This window comes from Cetorhinus maximus, unplaced genomic scaffold, assembly GCF_964194155.1.
Source record: "Cetorhinus maximus unplaced genomic scaffold, sCetMax3.hap1.1 HAP1_SCAFFOLD_226, whole genome shotgun sequence".
In the NCBI taxonomy this organism is placed as follows: domain Eukaryota; kingdom Metazoa; phylum Chordata; class Chondrichthyes; order Lamniformes; family Cetorhinidae; genus Cetorhinus; species Cetorhinus maximus.
Window position 1 is genome coordinate 198982 of NW_027596195.1, and position 22109 is coordinate 221090.

The following is a 22109-nucleotide window of genomic DNA, read 5'->3' on the forward strand; positions in this document are numbered from 1 at the left end:
AGATTGGGTCTATTGCACTGGTGTTTAGTGAGAATGGGCCTAGTGCGCTGGAGTTTAGTGATAATGCGCCTGGTTCTGTGGAGTTCAGTGAAAATGGGGCTAGTCCTCTGGGTTTCAGTGAGAATGGGCCTAGTGCTCTGGAGTTTAGTGAGAATGGGCCTAGTGCTCTGGAGTTTAGCGAGATTGGGCCTAGACATCTGGAGTTTAGTGAGAATGGGCCTATTGGTCCAAAGTTTAGTTTGTATGGGCCTAGTCCCCTGGAGATTAGTGAGAATGGGCCTGGTCCTCTGGAGATGAATGAGAATGGGCCTAGTGCTAAGAAGTTTAGTCAGATTGTGCCTTTTCCTCTTGGAAGTTAGTGAGAATGGGCATATTCCTGTAGAGTTCCGTGAGAATGGGCCTATCCCTCTGGGGTTTTGTGAGATTGGGCCTTGTCCTCTGGGGTTGTGTGAGAATGGGCCTTGTGCTCTGGAGTCTAGTGAGAATAGGCGTAGTCCTCTTGGGTTGTGTGAGAATGGGCCTTATCCTCTTGAGTTTAGTGACAATGGGTCTAGTCCTCTGGACTTTAATGAGAATGGGCCTGGTACTCTTGGGTTTAGCGAGGTTGTACCTATTCCTCCGGGGTTTAGTCAGAATGGTCCACGTGCTCAGCAGTTTAATGAGATTGGCACTTGTCCTCTGGAGTTGAGTGAGATTGGGCCTATTGCCCTGGAGTTTAGTGAGAATGGTTCTACTCCTTTATTGTTCAGTGAGAATGGGCCTAGTTGTGTAGGGTTTAGTGAGAATAAACCTAGTCTTCTGGCATTTAGCAAGAATGGGCCTGGTGCTGTGGTGTTTAATGAGAATGGGAGTCGTGTCCATGGAATTTAGTGAGAATGGGTCTAGTCCTGTGGTGTTCAGTGAGAATGGGTCTAGTCCCATGGTGTTCAGTGAGAATGGGTCTAGTCCCATGGTGTTCAGTGAGAATGGGTCTAGTCCCATGGTGTTCAGTGAGAATGGGCTTTGTCCTCTGGGGTTTAGAGAGAATGGGTCTAGTCCTCTGGTGCATGTGAGATTGGGGCTAGTCCTCTGGAGTTTAATGCGAATGGGCCTGGTACTCTGGAGTTTTGTTAAATTGGGTCTAGTCCTCTGGAATTAAGTGAGGATTGGCCTAGACCCCTGGAGGTTAGAGAGAATTGGCCCAGTGCTCTGGTGTTTTGTAAGATTTGGACTCGTTCTCTGGAATTTAATGAGAATGGGCCTGGTACTCTGGAATTAAGTGAGAATGGGTCTAGTCCTCTGGAGTTTAGTGCGAATGGGCCCAGTGCCCTGGAGTTTAGTGAGAATGGGCCTGGTCCTCAGCAGATGAGTAAAAATGGGCCTAGTGCTAAGCAGTTTATTGAGATTGGGTCTGGTCCTCTGGGATCCAGAGAGAATGGACCTAGTACTCTCTAATTTAGTGAGAATGGACCTATTCCTGTGGAGTTCAGCGAGAATGGGCCTAGTCCTCTGGGGTTGTATGTGAATGGGCCTTCTCCTCCGGAGTTAAGTGAGAATGAGCATCATGCTCTTGAAATTTAGTGAGAATGGGCCTATTCCTCTGGGATTTAGTAAGAATGGGCCACGTGCTCAGCAGTTTAGTGAGATTGGGCCTTGACCTCTGGAGTTGAGTGAGATTGGGCCTATTGCTCTGGAGTTTACTGAGAATGGGCCTAGTGCCCTGGAGATTAGTGAGAATGGGTCTAGTCCTGTAGTTTTCGGTGAAAATGGACCTAGTCTTCTGTAGGTTAGTGAGAATGGGCCTGATCCTGTGGTGCTTAATGAGAATGGGACTCGTGTTCTGGGAATTTATTGAGAACGGGCCTAGTCCTCCGGGGGTTTAGTGAGAATGGGCCTTATGCTCAAGGTTTTGCGAGAATGGACATAGGCTTCTGGAATTTAGTGAGAATGGGTCTTATCCTCTGGAGTTTAGAGAGAATGGCGCCAGTGCTCTGGTGTTTTGTGAGATTGGGACTACTCCTCTGCAGTTTAATGAGAATGGGCTTGGTACTCTGGAGTTTAGTGAGCTTGGGCCTAGTCCTCTGGAATTAAGTGAGAATTGGCTTAGTCCTCTGGAGTTTAGTGAGAATGGCCTTGTCCTCTGGAGTTTAGTAAGAACTGGCATGGTCCTCTGTAGTTTGGTGAGAATGGGCCTGGTCCTCAGGAGTTTAGTGAGATTGGGTCTAGCACTCTGGAGTTTAGTGAGAATGGGCCTAGTGCCCTGGAGTTTAGTGAGAATGGGCCTAGACCTGTGGAGTTCAGTGAAAATGGGGCTAGTCCTTTGAGTTTCAGTGAGAATGGGCCTTGTCCTCTGGTGTTTAGTGAGAATGGGCCTAATGCTCTGGAGTTTAGCGAGATTGGGCCTAGACATCTGGAGTTTAGTGAGAATAGGCCTATTGGTCCAGAGTTTAGTTCGAATGGGCTTAGTGCCCTGGAGATTAGTGGGAATGGGCCTGGTCCTCTGGAGATGAATGAGAATGGGCCTAGTGCTAAGAAGTTTAGTCAGATTGTGCCTTTTCCTCTTGGAATTTAGTGAGAATGTGCCTATTCCTGTGGAGTTCAGTGAGAATGGGCCTAGTCCTCTGGGGATGTGTGAGAATGGGCCTTGTCCTCTGGAGTCCAGTGAGAATGGGCGTAGTTCTCTTGGGTTATGTGAGAATGGGCCTTATCCTCTGGAGTTTAGTGAGAATGGGTCTAGTCCTCTGGACTTTAATGAGAATGGGCCTGGTACTCTTGGGTTTAGCGAGGTTGTGCCTATTGCTCTGGGGTTTAGTCAGAATGGGCTACGTGCTCAGCAGTTTAATGAGATTGGCCCTTGTGCTCTGGAGTTGAGTGAGATTGGGCCTATTGTCTTGGAGTTTAGTGAGAATGGTTTTAGTCCTTTAGTGTTCAGTGAGAATGGGCCTAGTCGTGTGTGGTTTAGTGAGAATGAACCTAGTCTTCTGGCATTTAGCGAGAATGGGCCTCGTGCTGTGGTGCTTATTGAGAATGGGACTCATGTCCTTGGAATTTAGTGAGAATGGGTCTAGTCCTGTGGTGTTCAGTGAGAATGGGTTTAATCGTCTGGGGTTTAGAGAGAATGGTTCTAGTCCTCAGGAGTTTAGGCAGAATGGGCCGATGGCTCTGGTCTTTTGTGAGATTGGGCCCAGTCCTGTGGAGTTTAATGAGAATGGGCCTAATATTCTTGAGTTTAGTGAGGTTGGGCCAAGACATCTGGATTTCAGTGGGACTGGGACTTGTCCTGTGGAGTTAAGTGCAAATGAGCCTCATGATCCTGAAATTTAGTGAGAATGGGACTATTCCTCTGGGGTTTAGTGAGAATGGGCCTAGTGCTCTGGGGTTTAGTGAGAATGGTTCTACTCCTGTGGTGTTCAGTGAGAATGGGCCTAGTCCTCTGGGGTTTAGTGAGAATGGGCCTAGTGCTCTGGGGTTTAGTGAGAATTGGCCCAGTCCTCTGGGGTTTAGTCAGAATGGGCCCAGTCCTCTGGAATTTATTGAGAATGGGCCTTATGCTCAAAGTTTAGCGAGAATGGACCTATGCTTCTGCAGTTTAGTGAGAATGGCTCTCATCCTCCCGAGTTTAGAGAGAATATGCCCAGTGCTCTGATGTTTTGTGACATAGGAACTAATCCTCTGGAGTTTAAAGAGAATGGGCCTGGTACACTGGAATTAAATGTGAATTGGCCTAGTCCTCTGAAGTTTACTGAGAATGGCCAAGTCCTCTGCAGTTTAGTGAGAATGGCCCTGTCCTCGGGAGTTTAGTAAGAACTGGCATGGTCCTCTGCAGTTTAGTGAGAGTGGGCCTGGTCCTCAGGGGTTTAGTGAGATTGGGTCTAGTGGCCTGGATTTTAGTGAGAATGGGCCTAGTCCTGTGGAGATCATTGAAAATGGGTCTAGTCCTCTGGGTTTTTGTGAGAATGGGCCTTGTCCTCTGGAGTTTAATGAGAATGTGCCTGGTACTCTTGTGTCTAGTAGGGTTGGGCCTGGACCTCTGGAGTTTATTGAGAATGGGATTGGTCCGGTGGGGTTAAGTGATAATGAGCCTCATGCTCTTGAAATTTAGTGAGAATGGGCCTATTCCTCTGGGGATTAGTCAGAATGGGCCATGTGCTCAGAAGTTTAGTGAGATTGGGCCTTGTCCTCTGGAGTTGAGTGAGATTGGGCCTATTGCCCTTGCGTTTAGTGAGAATGGGTCTAGTCCTGTAGTGTTCAGTGAGAATGGACCTAGTCTTCTGTAGGTTAGTGAGAATGGGCCTGGTCCTGTGGTGCTTGATGAGAATAGGACTCGTGTTCTGGGAATTTATTGAGAACAGGCCTAGTCCTCTGGGGGTTTAGAGAGAATGGGCCTTATGCTCAAGGTTTTGCGAGAATGGACATAGGCTTCTGGAATTTAGTGAGAATGGGTCTTATCCTCTGGAGTTTAGAGAGAATGGCGCCAGTGCTCTGGTGTTTTGTGAGATTGGGACTACTCCTCTGCAGTTTAATGAGAATGGGCTTGGTACTCTGGAGTTTAGTGAGCTTGGGCCTAGTCCTCTGGAATTAAGTGAGATTTGGCTTAGTCCTCTGGAATTTAGTGAGAATGGCCCTGTCATCTGGAGTTTAGTAAAAATTGGCATGATCCTCTGTAGTTTGGCGAGAATGGGCCTGGTCCTGAGGAGTTTAGTGAGAATGGGCCTAGACCTGTGGAGTTCAGTGAAAATGGGGCTAGTCCTCTGGGTTTCAGTGAGAATGGGCCTGGTCCTCTGGAGATGAATGAGAATGGGCCTAGTGCTAAGACGTTTAGTGAGATTGTGCCTTTTCCTCTTGGAATTTGGTGAGAATGGGCCTATTCCAGTGGAGTTCAGTGAGAATGGGCCTAGTCCTCTGGGGATGTGTGAGAATGGGCCTTGTCCTCTGGTGTCCAGTGAGAATGGGCGTAGTCCTCTTGGGTTGTGTGAGAAGGGGCCTTATTCTCTGGAGTTTAGTGAGAATGGGTCTGGTCCTCTGGAGATGAGTGAAAATGGGCCTAGTGCTAAGCCGTTTAGTGAGATTGTGCCTGGTCCTCTGGAATTTAGTGAGAATGGGCCTAGTGCTCTGCAATTTAGTGAGAATAGGCCTATTCTTGTGGAGTTTAGCGAGAATGGGCCTAGTCCTCTGGAGTTGTGTGTGATGGGGCCTTCTCCTCTGGAGTTTAGTGAGAATGGGCCAAATGCTCCGGTGTTTAGTGAGATTGGGCCTATTCCCTGGAGTTTAGTGAGAATGCACCTGGTACACTTGAGTCTAGTGAGGTTGGGCATAGTCCTCTGGAGTTTATTGAGAATGGGACTAGTCCGGTGGAGTTAAGTGAGAATGAGCCTCATGCTCTTGAAATTCAGTGAGAATGGGCCTATTCCTTCGGGGGTTTAGTCAGAATGGGCCACGTGCTCAGCAGTTTAGTGAGATTGGGCCTTTTCCTCTGGAGTTGAGTGAGATTGGGCCTATTGCTCTGGAGTTTAGTGAGAATGGGCCTAGTGTCCTGGAGTTTAGTGAGAATGGGTCTATTCCTGTAGTGTTCAGTGAGAATGGACCTAGTGTTCTGTAGTTTACTGCGAATGGGCCTGGTCCTGTGGTGCTTAATGAGAATGGGACTCGTGTTCTTGAATTTTATTGAGAATGGGCCTACTCCTCTGGGGGTTTAGTGAGAATGGGCCTTATGCTCAAGGTTTAGCGAGAATAGACATAGGCTTCTGGAATTTAGAGAGAATGGGTCTTATCCTCTGGGGTTTAGAGAGAATGGCGCCAGTGCTCTGGTGCTTTGTGAGATTGGGACTACTCTTCTGCAGTTTAATGAGAATGGGCTTGGTATTCTGGAGTTTGTGAGCTTGGGCCTAGTCCTCGGACTTAAGTGAGAATTGGCCAAGTCCTCTGGAGATTAGTGAGAATGGCCCTGAACTCTGGAGTTTAGTAAGAATTGGCATGGTCCTCTGTAGTTCGATGAGAATGGGCCTGGTCCTCAGGAGTTTAGTGAGATTGGGTCTAGTGCTCTGGAGTTTAGTGACAATGTGCCTAGTGCCCTGGAGTTTAGTGAGAATGGGCCTAGTCCTGTGGAGTTCAGTGAAAATGGGGCTAGTCCTCTGGGTTTTAGTCAGAATGGGCCTAGTGCTCTGGAGTTTAGCGAGATTGGGCCTAGACATCTGGAGTTTAGTGAAAATAGGCCTATTGGTCCAGAATTTAGTTTGAATGGGCCTAGTGCCCTGGAGATTAGTCAGAATGGGCCTGGTGCTCTGTTTGATGAATGAGAATGGGCCTAGTGATAAGAAGTTTAGTGCGATTGTGCCTTTTCCTTTTGGAATTTAGTGAGAATGGGCCTATTCCTGTGGGGTTCAGTGGGAATGGGCCTAGTCCTCTGGGGTTTTGTGAGAATGGGCCTTGTCCTCTGGAGTCCAGTCAGAATGTGCCTAGTGCTCTGGAGCTTAGTGAGATTGGGCCCAGTCCTGTGGAGTTTAATGAGAATGGGCCTAGTATTCTTGAGTTTAGTGAGGTTGGGCCTAGACCTCTGGATTTTAATGGGACTGAGACTTGTCCTGTGGAGTTAAGTGCAAATGAGCCTCATGATCCTGAAATTTAGTGCTAATGGGCCTATTCCTCTGGGGTTTAGTCTGAATGGGTCTAGTACCCTGGAGATTAGTGAGAATGGTTCTACTCCTGTGGTGATCAGTGAGAATGGGCCTAGTCCTTTGGGGTTTAGTGAGAATGGGTCTAGTCCTTTTGAGTTTATTGAGAATGGACCAAGTCTTCTGGAGATTACTGAGATTGTACATGGTCCTGTGGTGCTTAATGAGAATGGGACTCGTGCTGTTAGGATTTAGCGAGAATGTGCCTAGTCCTCTGGGGTTTAGTGAGAGTGGGCCACGTGTTCAGCAGTTTAGTGAGATTGGGCCTTGTCCTCTGGAGTTGAGTGAGATTGGGATTATTGATCTGGAGTTTAGTGAGAATGGGCCTAGTGCACTGGAGTTTAGTGAGAATGGGCCTGGTCCTATGGTGCTTAATGAGAATGGGACTTGCCTTCTTTGAATTTATTGAGAATGGGCCAAGTCCTCTGGGGGTTTAGTGAGAATGGGCCTTATGCTCAAGGTTTAGTGAGAATGGACATAGGCTACTGGAATTTCGTGAGAATGGGTCTTATCCTCTGGAGTTTAGAGAAAATGGTGCCAGTGCTTTGGCGTTTTGTGAGATTGGGACTACTCCTCTGGAGTTTAATGAGAATGGGCTTGGTACTCTGGAGTTTAGTGAGCTTGGGCCTAGTCCTCTGGAATTAAGTGAGAATTGGCCTAGTCCTCTGGAGATTAGTGAGAATGCCCCTGACCTCTGGAGTTTAGTAAGAATTGGCATGGTCCTCTGTAGTTTGGTGAGAATGTGCCTGGTCCTCAGGAGTTTAGTGAGATTGGGTCTAGCGCTCTGGAGTTTTGTGACAATGTGTATAGTGCCCTGGAGTTTAGTGAGAATGGGCCTAGTCCTGTGGTGTTCAGTGAAAATGGGGCTAGTCCTCTGGGTTTTAGTGTGAATGGGCCTTGTCCTCTGGTGTTTAGTAAGAATGGGCCTAGTGCTCTGGAGTTTAGCGAGATTGGGCCTAGACATCTGGAGTTTAGTGAAAATAGGTCTATTGGTCCAGAGTTTAGTTTGAATGGGCCTAGTGCCCTGGAGATTAGTGAGAATGGGCCTGGTGCTCTGTTTGATGAATGAGAATGGGCCTAGTGCTAAGAAGTTTAGTGCTATTGTGCCTTTTCCTCTTGGAATTTGGTGAGAATGGGCCTATTACTGTGGGGTTCAGTGGGAATGGGCCTAGTCCTCTGGGGTTTTGTGAGAATGGGCCTTGTCCTCTGGAGTCCAGTGAGAATGTGCCTAGTGCTCTGGAGTTTAGTGAGATTGGGCCCAGTCCTGTGGAGTTTAATGAGAATGGGTCTAGTATTATTGAGTTTAGTGAGGTTGGGCCAAGACCTCTTGATCTTAGTGGGACTGGGACTCGTCCTGTGGAGTTAAGTGCAAATGAGCCCCATGATCCTGAAAATTAGTGCTAATGGGCCTATTCCTCTGGGGTTTAGTCTGAATGGGCCAAGTACCCTGGAGATTAGTAAGAATGGTTCTACTCCTGTGGTGATCAGTGAGAATGGGCCTAGTCCTCTGGGGTTTAGTGAGATTGGGTCTAGTCCTTTGGAGTTTATAGAGTATGGACCAAGTCTTCTGGAGTTTACTGAGATTGTACCTGGTCCTGTGGTGCTTAATGAGAATGGGACTCGTGCTGTTAGAATTTAGTGAGAATGTGCCTAGTCCTCTGGGGTTTAGTGACAATGGGCCCAGTCCTCTGGAGTTTAGTGAGAATGGGCCTAGTGCCTTGGAGATTAGTGAGAATGGGCCTGGTGCTCTGTTTGTTGAATGAGAATGGGCCTAGTGCTAAGACGTTTAGTGCGATTGTGCCTTTTCCTCTTGGAATTTAGTGAGAATGGGCCTATGCCTGTGGGGTTCAGTGAGAATGGGCCTAGTCCTCTGGGGTTTTGTGAGAATGGGCCTTGTCCTCTGGAGTCCAGTCAGAATGTGCCTAGTGCTCTGGAGTTTAGTGAGATTGGGCCCAGTCCTGTGGAGTTTAATGAGAATGGGCCTAGTATTCTTGAGTTTAGTGAGGTTGGGCCAAGACCTCTTGATTTTAGTGGGACTGAGACTTGTCCTGTGGAGTTAAGTGCAAATGAGCCTCATGATCCTGAAATTAGTGATAATGGGCCTATTCCTCTGGGGTTTAGCCTGAATGGGCCTAGTACCCTGGAGTTTAGTGAGAATGGTTCTACTCCTGTGGTGTTCAGTGAGAATGGGCCTGGTCCTCAGGAGTTTAGTGAGATTGGGTCTAGTGGCCTGGACTTTAGTGAGAATGGGCCTAGTCCTGTGGAGATCAGTGAAAATGGATCTAAATCTCTGGGTTTCAGTGAGAATGGGCTTTGTCATCTGGTGTTTAGTGAGAATGTGCCAAGTGCTCTGAGGTTTAGCGAGACTGGGCCTAGACATCTGGAGTTTATTGAGAATGTTTGTGCCTATTGGTCCCGAGTTTAGTTCCAATTGGCCTAGTGCCCTGGAGATTCGTGAGAATGGGCCTGGTCCTTTGGAGATGAGTGAGAATGAGCCTAGTGCTAAGACGCTTAGTGAGATTGTTCCTTTCCTCCTTGGAATTTAGTGAGAATGGGCCTATTCCTGTGGGGTTCAGTGAGAATGGGCCTGGTCCTCTGGGGTTGTGTGAGAATGGGCCTTGTCCTCTGGAGTCCAGTGAGAATGGGCCTACTGCTCTGGAGTTTAGTGATATTGGGCCTAGACCTCTGGAGTTCAGTGGGACTGGGACTAGTCCTGTGGAATTAAGTGCGAATGAGCCTCATGCTCCTGAAATTTAGTGAGAATGGGCCTATTCCTCCGGGGTTTAGTCAGAATGGGCCTAGGGCCGTGGAATTTAGTGAGAATGGTTCTCGTCCTACGGTGTTCAGTGAGAATGGGCCTAGTCCTCTGGTGTTTAGTGAGAATGGGTCTAGTCCTTTGGAGTTTAGTGAGAATGGACCAAGTCTTCTGGAGTTTAGTGATAATGTGCCTGGTCCTGTGGTGCTTAAAGAGAATGGGTCTCATGCTGTTGGAATTTAGTGAGAATGGGCCTGGTCCTCTGGGGTTTAGTGAGAATGGGCCCAGTCCTCTGGGGTTTAGTGAGAATGGGCCATATGCTCAAGGTTTAGCGAGAATGGACCTATGCTTCTGGAGTTTAGTGAGAATGGCTCTTATCTTCCTGAGTTTAGAGAGAATAGGCTCAGTGCTCTGGTGTTTTGTGAGATTGGGACTAGTCCTCTGTATATTAATGAGAATAGGCCTGGTACTTTGAAATTAAGCGAAAATTGGCCAACTCCACTGGAGTTTAGTGAGAATGGCCGAGTCCTCTGTAGTTTAGTGAGAATAGGCCTTTTCCTCAGGAGTTTAGTGAGATTGGGCGTAGTGCTCGAAGTTTAGCGAGAATGGGCCTAGTCCTATGGTGTTTTGCGAGAATGTGCAAGTGCTCTGGAGTTTAGCGAGAATGGACGTCGTCCTTTGGAGTTTAGTGAGAATGGTCCTAGTCCTCTGGAGTTTAGGGAGAACAGGCCAATCCTTGGAATTTTGTGAGAATGGGCCTAGTCCTGTGGAGTTAAGTGAGAATGGGCCTAGTCCTCTGGGGTTGTGTGAGAATGGGCCTTGTCATCTGGCGTTTAGTGAGAATGGGCCTAGTCCTCTGGGTTTGTGTGAGAATGAGCCTTGTCCTCTGGAATTTAGTAAGAATGGGCCTAGTCCTCTGGAGTTTAGCGAGATTGGGCCTAGTCCTCTGGAGTTTAATGAGAATGGTCCTGGTACTGTTGAGTCTACTGAGCTTGGGCCTAGGCTTCTAGGGTTTTGTGAGAATGGGACTAGTCTAGTGGAGTTAAGTGAGAATGAGCCTCATGCTCTTGAAACTTATTGAGAATGGGCCTATTCCTCTGGAGTTTAGTCAGAATGGGCCACGTGCTCAGCAGTTTAGTGATATTGGGCCTTGTCCTCTGGAGTTGAGTGGGATTGGGCCTATTGCTCTGGAGTTTAGTGAGAATGGGCCTAGTGCCCTGGCGTGTAGTGAGAATGGGTCTAGTCCTGTAGTGTTCAGTGAGAATGGGCCTAGTCCTGTGGGGTTTAGTGAGAATGGGTCTAGTCTTCTGTAGCTTAGTGGGAATGGGACCAGTGCCCTGGAGTTTAGTGAGAATGGGTCTCGTCCTGCAGTGTTCAGTGAGCATGGACCTAGATTTCTGTAGTTTAGTGAGAATGGGCCTGGTCCTGTGGTGCTTAATGAGAATGGGACTCGTGTTCTTGGAATTTAGTGAGATTGGGCATAGTCCTCAGGAGTTTAGTGAGGTTGGGCTGAGTGCTCGAAGTTTAGCGAGAATGGGCCTAGTCCTCTGGAGTTTAGCGACAACAGGCCAAGTCTTTGGAATTTAGTGAGAATGGGCCTAGTCCTGTGCAGTTCAGTGATATTGGGGCTAGTCCTCTGGGTTATAGTGAGAATGGGCCTAGTCCATTGGCGTTTAGTGTGAATGGGCCTAGTGCTCTGGAGTTTCGCGAGATTGGGCCTAGACCTCTGGAGTTTAGTGAGATTGTGCCTTGTCCTCTTGGAATTTAGTGAGAATGGGCCTAGTGTTCTGCGATTTAGTGAGAATGGGCCTATTCCTGTGGAGTTCAATGAAAATGGGCCTAGTCCTCTGTGGCTGTGTGAGAATCAGCCTTGTGCTCTGAGGTTTAGTGAGATTGGGCCTGGTCCTGTGGAGTTTAATGAGAATGGGCCTGGTACTCTTGAGTTTAGTGAGATTGGGCCCAGACCACTGGGGCTCAGTGGGACTGGGACTAATCCTATGGCGTTAAGTGAGAATGAGCCTCATGCTCATGAAATTTAGTGAGAATGGGCCTATTCCTCTGGGGTTTAGTCAGAATGGGCCTACTGCCCTGGAGTTTAGTGAGAATGCATCTAGTCCAGTGGTGTTCAGTGAGAATGGGCCTAGTCCTCTGGGGTTTAGTAAGAATGAGCCCAGTCCTCTGGGGTTCATTGAGAATGGGCCTTATGCTCAAGGTTTAGCATGAATGGACCTATGCTTCTGGAGTTTAGTGAGAATGGCTCTTATATTCCCGGGTTTAGAGAGAATAGGCCCAGTGCTCTGGTGTTTTGTGAGATTGGGACTAGTCCTCTGGAGTTTAGTGAGAATGGCCCAGTCCTCTGGAGTTTAGTGAGAATTGGCATGGTCCTCTGCAGTTTAGTGAGAATGGGCCTGTTCCTCAGGAATTTAGTGAGATTGGACCTAGTGTTCGAAGTTTAGCGAGAATGGGGCTAGTCCTATGGTGTTTTGCGAGAATGGGCCAAGTGCTCTGGAGTTTAGCGAGAATGGACGTCGTCCTTTGGAGTTTAGTGAGAATGGTCCTAGTCCTCTGGAGTTTAGGGAGAACGGGCCAATCCTTCGAATTTAGTGAGAATGGGCCTAGTCCTGTGGAGTTCAGTGAGAATGGGCCTAGTGCTCTGGAGTTTAGTGAGATTGGGCCTAGCCTCTGGAGTTTAGTGAGAACAGGTTAAGTGCTCTGGAGCTTACTGAGAATGGGCCTAGTCATTTGAAGTTCAGTGAGAATGGGTCTAGTCTTCTGGAGTTTATTGAGAATGGGCCAAGTTTTCTGGAGGTCATGCGAATGGGCCTAGTGCCTTGGAGATTAGTGAGAATGAGCCTGGGCCTCTGGAGATGTGTGAGAATGTGCCTAGTGCTAAGCTGTTTAGTGAAGTTGGGTCTTGCCCTGTCGAATTTAGTGAGAATGGGCCTAGTGCTCTGCAATTTAGTGAGAATGTGACTATCCCTGTGGAGTTCAGTGAGAATGGGCCGAGTCCTCTGGGGTGGTGTGGGAATGGGCCTTGTCCTCTGGAGTTTAGTGAGAATGGGCCTAGTCCTCTGGGGTTGTGTGAGAATGGGCCTTGTCCTCTGAGGTTTAGTGATAATGGGCCTAATGGTCTGGAGTTCAGTGAGATTGGGCCTATTCCTCTTGGGTTCAGTCAGAATGGTGCACGTTCTCAGCAGTTTAGTGAGATTGGGCCTTGTCCTCTGGAATTATGTGAGAATTGGCCTAGTCCTCTGGAGTTTAGTGAGAATGGCTCAGTCCTCTGGAGTTTAGTGATAATTGGCATGGTCCTCTGCAGTTTAGTGAGAATGGGCCTGGTTCTCATGAGTTTAGTGAGATTGGGCCTAGTGCTCGAAGTTTAGCGAGAATGGGCCTAGTCCTCCTGAGTTTAGTGAGAATGGTCCTAAACTTCTGGAGTTTAGCGATAACAGGCCACGTCCTTGTAATTTCGTGAGAATGGGAATAGTCCTGTGGAGTTCCGTGAAAATTGGGCTATTCCTCTGGGGTTCAGTGAGAATGGGCCTTCTCCTCTGGGGTTGTGTGAGAATGGGCCTTGTCCTCTGGAGTTTAGTGAGATTGGGCCTAATCCTCTGGGGTTTAATCAGAATGGTCCTGGTACTCTTGAGTCTAGTGAGGTTGGGGCTAGACCTCTGGAGTTTAGTGAGAATGGGACTCATCCGGTGGAGTTAAGTGAGCATGAGTCTCATGCTCTTGAAATTTAGTGAGAATGGGTCTATTCCTCTGGAGTTTAGTCAGAATGGGCCACGTGCTCAGCAGTTTAGTGAGATTGGGCCTTGTCTTCTGGAGTTGAGTGAGATTGGGCCTATTGCTCTGAAGTTTAGTGAGAATGGGCCTAGTGCCCTGGAGTTCCACGAGTCCTGTAGTGTTCAGTGAGAATGGGCCTATCCTGTGGGGTTTAGAGAAAATGGGTCTAGTCCTCTGACGTTTAGTGCGAATATACCTAGTCTTCTGGAGTTTAGTGAGAATGGCCCTGGTCCTGTAGTGCTTAATGAGAATGGGACTCGTGTTCTTGGAATTTAGTGAGAATGGGCCTTGTCCTCTGGGATTTAGTGAGAATACACCTTATGCTCAAGGTTTAGTGAGAATGGATCTAGGCTTCTGGAGTTTAGTGAGAATGGATCTTAACCTCTTGAGTTTAGAGAGAATGGGCCCAGTGCTCTGGTGTTTCGTGAGATTGGGCCTAGTCCTCTGGAATTAAGTGAGAATTAGCCTAGGTCCTCTGCAGTTTAGTGAGAATGGGCCTGGTCCTCAGGAGTTAAGTGAGATTGGGCCTAGTGCTCTGGAGTTTAGCGAGAACAGGCCAAGTCCTGTGGAGTTCAGTGAAAATGTGGCTAGTCCTCTGGCGTTTAGTGAGAATGGGCCTAGTGCTCTGGAGCTTAGTGAGAATGGGCCTAGTCCTTTGGAGTTTAGTGAGAATGGGCCTAGTGCTCTGGAGATGAGTGAGAATGGGCCTAGAGCTAAGCAGTTTAGTGAGATTGGCTTTGTCCTCTTGGAATTTAGTGAGAATGGGCCTAGTGCGCTGCAATTTAGTGAGAATGTGCCTATTCCTGAGGAGTTCAGTGGGAGTCGGCCTAGTCCTCTTGGGTTGTGAGGGAATGGGCCTTGTCCTCTGGAGTTCAGTGAGAATGGGCCTAGTGCTCTGGATTTTAGTGGGATTGGGCCCAGTCCTCCGGAGTTTAATGAGAATGGGCCTGGTACTCTTGAGTTTAGTGGGATTGGGCCTAGACCTCTGGAGTTCAGTGTGAATGGGACTAGTTCTGTGGACTTAAGTAAGAATGAGCCTCATGCTCTTGAAATTTAGTGAGAATGGGCCTATTCCACTGGGGTTTAGTGAGAATGGGCCTAGTCCTCCGGGGTTGTGTGAGAATGGGCCTTGTCCTCTGCAATTGAGTGATACAGGGCCTATTGCTCTCGAGTTTAGTGATAATGGGCCTAGTGCCCTGGAGCTGAGTTGGAAATGGGTCTAGTCCTCTAGAGTTTAGGGATAATGGACCTAGTCTTCTGGAGTTTAGTGAGAATGTGCCTGGTCCTGTGGTGCTTAATGAGAATGGTACTCGTGCTGTTGGAATTTAGTGAGTATGGGCCTGGTACTCTGGGGTTTAGTGAGAATGGGCCCAGTCTTCTGTGGTTTAGTGAGAATGGGCCTTATGCTCAAGGTTTAGCAAGACTGGACCTAGGCTTATGGAATTTAGTGAGAATGGGCCTATTGCCCTGGAGTTTAGTGAGAATGGGTGTAGTCCCGTGGTGTTCAGTGAGAATGGGCTTAGTCCTCTGGGGTTTAGAGCAAATGGGTCTAGTCCTCTGGAGTTTATTGAGAATGGACCTAGAACTCTGGGGTTTAGTGAGAAAGGGCCCATACTTCTGGAGTTCAGTGAGAATGGGCCTAGTCCTATGGAGTTTAGAGAGAATGGGCCCAGTGATCTGGAGTTTAGTGAGAATGGGTTAGTGGTTTGGAGTTTATTGAGATTGGGCCTTGTCCTCTGGAGTTTAATGAGAATGGGCCTGCTACTCTTGAGTTTAGTGCGATTGGGCCTAGACCTCTGGAGTTTAGTGATAATTGGACTAGTCCTCTTGGGCTTAGTCAGAATGGACCTAGTCCTCTGGGGTTTTGTGAGAATGGGCCTAGTCCTCTGGTGTTTAGTGGGAATAGGCCCAGTATTCTGCAGTTTAGTGAGATTGCGCCTTGTCCTCAGGAGTTGAGTGAGAATGGGCCTAGTCCACTGCATTTTAGTGAGAATCGGCCTAGTTCTCAGGTGTTTAGTGAGTTTGGTTCTTGTCCTCTGGAATTGAATGAGAATGGGCCTAGTCCTCTGATGTATAGTTAGAATGGGCCTCGTATTCAGCAGCTTAGTGAGATTGGGCCTTGTCTTCTGGAGTTGAATGAGAATGGGCCTAGTTCTCTGGGGTTTAGTGAGAATGTGCCTAGTGCTCTGGAGTTTACTGAGAATGGGAGTCTTCCTAAGGAGTACAGTGAGAATCGGCCTAGTGCTCTGGTGTTTAGTGTGAATGGGCCTAGTGCCCTGGAGTTGAGTGAGAATGGGCCTTGTCCTCTGGAGTTTAGTGACAACGAGCCTAGTGCTCTGTAGTTTAGTGAGAATGGGCCTAGTCCTGGGAAGGTCAGTGAGAATTGGCCTAGTCTTCTGGGGTTTAGTGAGAGCAAGCCTAAGCCTCTGTGGTTTTGTGAGAATGGGCCTAGACCCGTGGTGTTCAGTGAGAATGTGCCTCATGCGCTTGAAATTTAGTTAGAATGGGCCTAGTGTTCAGCAGTTTAGTGAGATTGGGCTTGTCTTCTGGAGTTGAATGAGAATGGGCCTAGTCCTCTGGAGTTTAGTGAGAATGTGCCTAGTGCTCTGGAGTTTACTGAGAATGGGTGTTTTCCTAAGGAGTTCAGTGAGAATGGGCCTAGTCCTCTTGGGGATTAATGAGAATAGGCCTAGTCCTCTGTTTATTAATGAGAATGGGCCTAGTACTCTGGTGTTCAGTGAGAATGGGCCTAGTATTCTGGTGTTTAGTGAGAATGGGCCTAGTGCCCATGAGTTTAGTGGGAATGCGTCTAGTCCTGTGGAGTTAAGAGAGAATGGGCCTTATGCTCTTGAATGTTAGTAAGAATGTGCCTAGTCCTCTGGGGTTTAGTGAGATTGGGCCTAGTCCTCTGTTGTTTAGTGAGAATGGGCCATGTGCTCAGCAGTTTAGTGAGATTGGGCCTTGTACTCTGGAGTTGAGTGAGATTGGGCCTATTTCTCTGGTGTGTAGTGAGAATGGGGCTTCTGCCCTGGAGTTTAGCGAGAATGGGTTTAGTCCTGTGGAGTTGAGTGAGAATGGGCGTTGCCTTCTGGAATTTAGTGAGAATCAGCCTAGTGCTCTGAGTTGAGTTAGAATGGGGCTATTCCCCTGGAGTTTATTGATAATGGGATTACTCCTGAGGAGTTCAGTGAGAATGGGCCTAGTAGTCTGGGGTTTAGTGAGAATGGGTCTCGTCCTCTGGGGTTTAGTGCAAATGGGCCTAGTCCTCTGCAGATTAGTGAGAATGGGCCAAGTGCTCTGGGGTTTAGTGAGAATGTGCCTAATCCTGTGGAATTTAATGAGAATGGGCCTCTTGTTCTTGAAATGTAGTGAGAATGTGTCTAGTTTTCTGGAGTTGACTGAGAATGGGCCTGGTCCTCTGGAGTATAGTGAGACTGGGCCTAGTCCTCTGCGGTTTAGTGAGAATTGCCTTAGTTCTCTGGAGTTCAGTGAGAATGGTCCTAGTGCCCTGGTGTTTAGTGAGAATGAGCTTAGTCCAGTGGAGTTCAGTGAGAATGGACCTAGTCCTTTGGGATTTAGTGAGAATGGGCCTCTTGCTCTGGAGTTTAGTGAGAATGGGCCTCGTCCTCTGGAGTTTAGTGAGAAGGGGCTTGGTGCTCTGGAGTTTAGTGAGAATGGGCCTAGTCCTTGGGACGTCAGTGAGAATGGGCATAGTCCTCTGGGGTTTCGTGAGAATGGGCCTAGTCTTCTGTGGTTTTGTGAGAATGGGCCTCATCCTCTGGAGTTTAGTGAGAAGGGGCTTGGTGCTCTGGAGTTTAGTGAGAATGGGCCTAGTCCTTGGGACGTCAGTGAGAATGGGCATAGTCCTCTGGGGTTTCGTGAGAATGGGCCTAGTCTTCTGTGGTTTTGTGAGAATGGGCCTAGTCCTATGGAGTTCAGTGTGAATGGGCCTCATGCGCTTGGAATTTAGTGAGAATGGGCCTAGTCCTCTGGTGTTTAGTGAGAATGGGCCTAGTGTTCAGCAGTTAAGTGAGAATGGGCCTAGTCCTCTGGTGTTTAGTGAGAATGGGCCTAGTGTTCAGCAGTTTAGTGAGAAGGGGCTTGGTGCTCTGGAGTTTAGTGAGAATGGGCCTAGTCCTTGGGAGTTCATTGAGAATGGGCATAGTCCTCTGGGGTTTCGTGAGAACGGGCCTAGTCCTCTGTGGTTTTGTGAGAATGGGCCTAGTCCTATGGAGTTCAATGTGAATGGGCCTCATGCGCTTGGAATTTAGTGAGAATGGGCCTAGTGTTCAGCAGTTAAGTGAGATTGGGGATTGTCCTCTGGGGTTTAGTGAGAACATGCTTCATGCTCTGGAGTTTAGTGGGAATGGTCCTTATCCTCGAGGTTAGTGAAAATGGGCCTAGTAAACGAAGTTTAGCGAAAATCCACCTAGTCCTCTGGAATTTATGGAGAATGGGCATTGTCCTGTGGAGTTTTGTGAGAATGGGCCTTCTCCTCTGGATTTTAGTGAGAATGGGAATAGACCTTTGCAGCTTAGTGAGAATGGGCCCAGTACTCTGGGGATTGGTGAGAATGGGCCTAGTGCGCAAGTTTTAGTGAGAGTGAAACTAGTCCTCTGGAGTTTAGTGAGAATGGGTCTAGTCCTCTGGAGTTTAGTGAGAATGGGCCTAGTCCTCTTGAGTTTATTCAGAATGGGCCTAGTCCTCTGGGGTTTTGTGAGAATCAGGCTAGTCCTCTGGTGTTTAGTGACACTGGGCCTTGTATTCAGCAGTTTACTGAGATTGGGCCTTGTTCTCAGGGGTTGAGTGAGAATTGGCCTAGTCCACTGGAGTTTAGTGAGAATGGGCCTATTGCTCTGGTGTTTAGTGAGATTGGGTCTAGTTCTCTGGTCTTTAGTGAGGTTGGTTCTTGTCCTCTGGAGTTGACTGAGAATGGGCCCTGTCCTCTGGAGTTTAGTGAGTTTGGGCATGGTCCTCTGTGATTTAGTGAGAATGGGTTTAGTTCTCTGGAGTTTGGTGGGAATGGGCCTTGTCCTCTGGAGTCTAGTGAGATTCGGCGTAGTGCTCTGTGGTTTAGTGAGAATGGGCTTAGTTCTCTGGAGTTTAGAGAGAATGGTCCTAAGTGCCCTGGGGATTAGTGAGAATGAGCCTAGTCCTCTGGAGTTCAGTGAGAATGGAAGTAGTCCTCTGGGTTTTTGGGCGAATGGGACTGGTCCTCTGGGGTTTATTGAGAATGGGCCTCGTACTCTGGTGTTTAGATAGAATGGGCCTAGTCCTCTTGAATTTCATATGAACGGGCCTAGTGCTTTGGAATTTACTGAGAATGTGTCTAATCCTGTATAGTTCTATGAGAATGGGCCTAGTCCTCTGGGGTTCAGTGAGATTGGGCCTAGTCCTCTGGAGTTTAATGAAAATGGGCTTGGTAATCTTGAGTTTTGTGAGCATGAGCCTAGTCCTGTGGAGTACTGTGTGAATGGGCCTCCATGCGCTTGACATTTAGTGAGACTGGGCCTAGTCCTCTGGTGTTTAGTTAGAATGGGCCTCATGTTCAGCAGTTTAGTGAGATTGGGCCTTGTCTTCCGGAGTCGAATAAGAATGGGCCTAGTTCTCTGGGGTTTAGTGAGAATGTGCCTAGTACTCTAGAGTTTACTGAGAAGTTTTCCTAAGGAGTACAGTGAGAATCGGCCTAGTGCCCTGGAGTTGAGTGAGAATGGGCCTCATCCTCTGGAGTTTAGTGACAACGGGCCTAGTGCTCTGTAGTTTAGTGAGAATGGGCCTAGTCCTGGGAAGGTCAGTGAGAATTGGTCTAGTCCTCTGGGGTTTAGTGAGAACGAGCCTAGTCCTCTGTGGTTTTGTGAGAATGGGCCTAGTCCCGTGGTGTTCAGTGAGAATGTGCCTCATGCGCTTGAAATTTAGTTAGAATGGGCCTAGTGTTCAGCAGTTTAGTGAGATTGGGATTGTCTTCTGGAGTTGAATGAGAATGGGCCTAGACCTCTTGAGTTTAGTCAGAATGTGCCTAGTGCTCTGGAGTTTACTGAGAATGGGTGTCTTCCTATGGAGTTCAGTAAGAATGGGCCTAGTCCTCTGGGGTTTAATGAGAATGGGCCTAGTACTCTGGTGTTTATTGAGAATGGGCCTAGTGCCCATGAGTTTAGTGAGAATGCGTCTAGTCCTGTGGAGTTAAGAGAGAATGGGCCTTATGCTCTTGAAAGTTAGTGAGAATGGGCCTAGCCCTCTGGGATTTAGTGAGATTGGGCCTAGTCCTCTGTTGTTCAGTGAGAATGGGCCATGTGCTCAGCAGTTTAGTGAGATTGGGCCTTGTACTCTGGAGTTGAGTGAGATTGGGCCTATTTCTCTGGCGTGTAGTGAGAATGGGCCTTCTGCCTTGGATTTTAGCGAGAATGGGTTTAGTCCTGTGGAGTTGAGTGAGAATGGACGTTGTCCTCTGGAATTTAGTGAGAATGGGCTTAGTGCTCTGAGTTGAGTTAGATTGGGAATATTCCCCTGGAGTTTAGTGATAATGGGATTACTCCTGAGGAGTTCAGTGAGAATGGGCCTAGTAGTCTGGGGTTTAGTGAGAATGGGTCTCGTCCTCTGGGGTTTAGTGCAAATGGGCCTAGTCCTCTGCAGATTAGTGAGAATGGGCCTAATCCTGTGGAATTTAATGAGAATGGGCCTCTTGTTCTTGAAATATAGTGAGAATGGGTCTAGTTCTCTGGAGTTGACTGAGAATGGGCCTGGTCCTCTGGAGTATAGTGAGATTGGGCCTAGTCCTCTGCGGTTTAGTGAGAATTGCCTTAGTTCTCTGGAGTTCAGTGAGAATGGTCCTAGTGTGCTGGAGTTTAGTGATAATGAGCCTAGTCCAGTGGAGTTCAGTGAGAATGGACCTAGTCCTTTGGGATTTAGTGAGAATGGGCATAGTCCTCTGGGGTTTCGTGAGAACGGGCCTAGTCTTCTGTGGTTTTGTGAGAATGGGCCTAGTCCTATGGAGTTCAGTGTGAATGGGCCTCATGTGCTTGGAATTTGGTGAGAATGGGCCTAGTCCTCTGGTGTTTAGTGAGAATGAGCCTAATGTTCAGCAGTTTAGTTAGATTGGGTCTTGTCCTCTGGAGTTGAATGAGAATGGGCCTAGTCCTCTGGGGTTTAGTAAGAATGTGACTAGTCCTCTGGGGTTTTGTGAGAATGGGCGTTGTCCTCTGGAGATTTGTGAGAACGGGCCTAGTGCTCTGGAGTTTAGTGAGAATGGGCTTAGTCCAGTGGAGGTCATTGTGAATGGGCCTAGTCCTCTAGGGCTTAGTGAGAATGTACTTCTTGCTCTGGAGTTTATTGAGAATGGGCCTCGTTCTCTGGAGTATAGTGAGAACGGGCCTAGTGCTCTGGAGCTTCATGAGAATGGACCTAGTCATGTGGAGATCAGTGAGAATGGGCCTAGTCCTCTTGAGTTGAATGAGAATTGGCCTAGTCCTCTGTGGTCTTGTGTGAATGGGCCTAGTCCTCTGGAGTTCAGTGAGAATGGGCCTCATGCGCTTGAACTGTAGTCAAAATGGGCCTAGTCCTCTGGTGTTTAATGAAAATGGGCCTTGTCCTCTGGAGTTGAATGAGAATTGTCCTATTCATCTGGAGTTTAGTGAGAATGGGCCTAGTGTTCTTGTGTTTAATGAGAATGGGCTTAGTGCTCTGCATTTTAGTGAGATTGGGCTTTGACCTCTGGAGTTGCATTATAATGGGCCTGGTTCTTTGGAGTTTAGTGAGAATGGGCCGAGTGCTCTGGATTATAGTGAGAATGGGCCTAGTCCTGTTGAGCTCAGTGAGAATGGGCCTAGTCCTCTGGGGTTTAGTGAGAATGGACCTAGTCCTCTGGAATTTCATGTGCACGGGCCTAGTGCAATGGAGTTTAGCGAGATTAAGTCTAGTTTTGTGGAGTTCTGTGAGAATAGGCCTAGTTCTCTAGTCATTAGTGAGAATGGGCCTCTTGTTCTGGAGTTTAGTGAGAATGGGCCTAGTCCTCAGGAATTTAATGGGAACATGCCTAGTGCTTTGGAGTCTAGTGAGAATTGGTGTATTCCTTTGGAAATCAGTGTGAATGGGCCTAGTTCTCTGGGGTTATTGAGAATGGGCCTATTCTTCTGGAGTTCAGTGAGAATGAGCATAGTGCTTGGGTGTTTAGTGAGAATGGGCCTCATACCCTGGAGTTTAGTGAAAATTGGCCTCATGCTCTTGAGATTTAATGCAATTGGGCCTAGTCCTCTGGGGTTTAGTGAGATTGGGCCTAGTCATCTGGTGCTTAGCGAGAATGGGCCATGTGCTCAGCAGTTTAGTGAGATTGGGCCTGGTTCTCTGGAGTTGAGTGAGATTGGGGCTATTTCTCTGGAGTTTAGTGAGAATGGGCCAAGTGCCCTGGAGTTTAGCGAGAATGGGTTTAGTCCTGTGGAGTTGAGTGAGAATGGGCGTTGCCTTCTGGAATTTAGTGAGAATTGGCCTAGTGCTCTGAGTTGAGTTTGAATGGGACTATTCCCCTGGAGTTTAGTGATAATGGGACTACTCCTGAGGAGTTCAGTGAGGATGGGCCGAGTAGTCTGGGGTTTAATGAGAATGGGTCTGGTCCTCTGGGGTTTAGTGAGAATGGGCCTAGTCCAGTGGTCTTCAGTGAGGATGTGCCTCATGCGCTTGAAATCTAGTGAGAATGGGCCTAGTGTCCAGCAGTTTATTGAATTTTGGCCTTGTCTTCTGGAGTTGAATGAGAATGGGCCTAGTCCTCTGGAGTTTAGTGAGAATGTGCCTAGTGCTCTGGAGTTTACCGAGAATGGGTGTCTTCATATGGAGTTCAGTAAGAATATACCTAGTCCTCTGGAGTTTAATGAGAATGGGCCTAGAGCTCTGGTGTTTAGTGAGAATGGGCCTAGTCCTCTGGTGTTCAGTGA